Source organism: Conger conger, chromosome 7 (assembly GCF_963514075.1).
Source record: "Conger conger chromosome 7, fConCon1.1, whole genome shotgun sequence".
Classification (NCBI taxonomy): domain Eukaryota; kingdom Metazoa; phylum Chordata; class Actinopteri; order Anguilliformes; family Congridae; genus Conger; species Conger conger.
Genome location: NC_083766.1, coordinates 1,816,383 through 1,817,389, shown reverse-complemented (window position 1 = coordinate 1,817,389; position 1,007 = coordinate 1,816,383). Strand labels below are relative to the sequence as shown.

Here is a 1,007-nt window from a genome sequence, read left to right as displayed (position 1 = left end):
CTGCAACCACACACACACACACGCCAGCAGCAGCTGAACTGGCCAGACTGAGTACACACGCAAACACACAATCACAAACACAAGAACAGGCACAGACACACACACAAACAAGCACAAACATACACATACACACACACACACATGCACACACACAGACACACACACACACACACGCGCGCGCACACACAGACACACACACATACACACACACGCACACGCACATGCACATGCACATGCACACACATATACACATACACATACACATACACATACACACACACAGACACATCTCCCACCCACTCTCTCCTTTCTCCTCCCCCTCCTTCCCGCTTCCCCCTTCCCTCTCTCTCTCTCCTGCATGCATCACTGTTCTTTCAGCTCCATTGAGTCTCTCCTCGATCAGGTACCCCCGCCCCCCCCCCCCCCACACTTTGAGCTGCAGGCCTCAGACCCTAAAGCTGCCAAGATAAACAACGCAAGAATAAAGACCAGTCAGAGTGTGGAGAATAGACAATATGGGAATAAAGTACAGCCTATAGCCCAGTGGATAAGGTGCTTGTGTCTATAGCCTGTAGCCTAGTGGATAAGGTGCTTGGTCTAATCAACTGCCACTTTGGATAAAATGTAGATAAATAACTAATGTGTGCGTGTAAGTGTGAGTGTGTGTGTGGTGTGTGTGTGTGTGTGAGTGAGGAAGAGACAGAGAGATTGAGACAGAGAGGTGATAGAGTGATAGATAGTGAGTGATACAGAGAGAGCGATAGAGAGAGTGATAGAGCGAGAGATAGAGAGAGAGTGAGAGAGAGAGCGATAGAGAGAGATAGAGAGAGGGGCAGAGTGATATAGAGAGAGTGACAGAGAGAGAGAGCGATAGAGTGATAGAGTGATAGAGAGAGAGAGATAGAGAGAGAGGGACAGAGTGATAGAGAGAGATAGAGAGAGAGCGAGAGAGGGCAGAGAGAGAGACGATAGAGAGAGTGATAGAGTGATAGAGAGAGAGATAGATA

General features: G+C 48.5%; 1 protein-coding gene across 1 annotated transcript in view; it reads right to left on the bottom strand.

Annotated features, from left to right (window-relative positions):
* LOC133132565 (gamma-aminobutyric acid receptor subunit alpha-3-like) overlaps positions 1-1,007 on the bottom strand; it is a 133,914-nt gene that overhangs the window by 99,194 nt on the left and 33,713 nt on the right. The gene's annotated exons all lie outside the window — the stretch shown is intronic.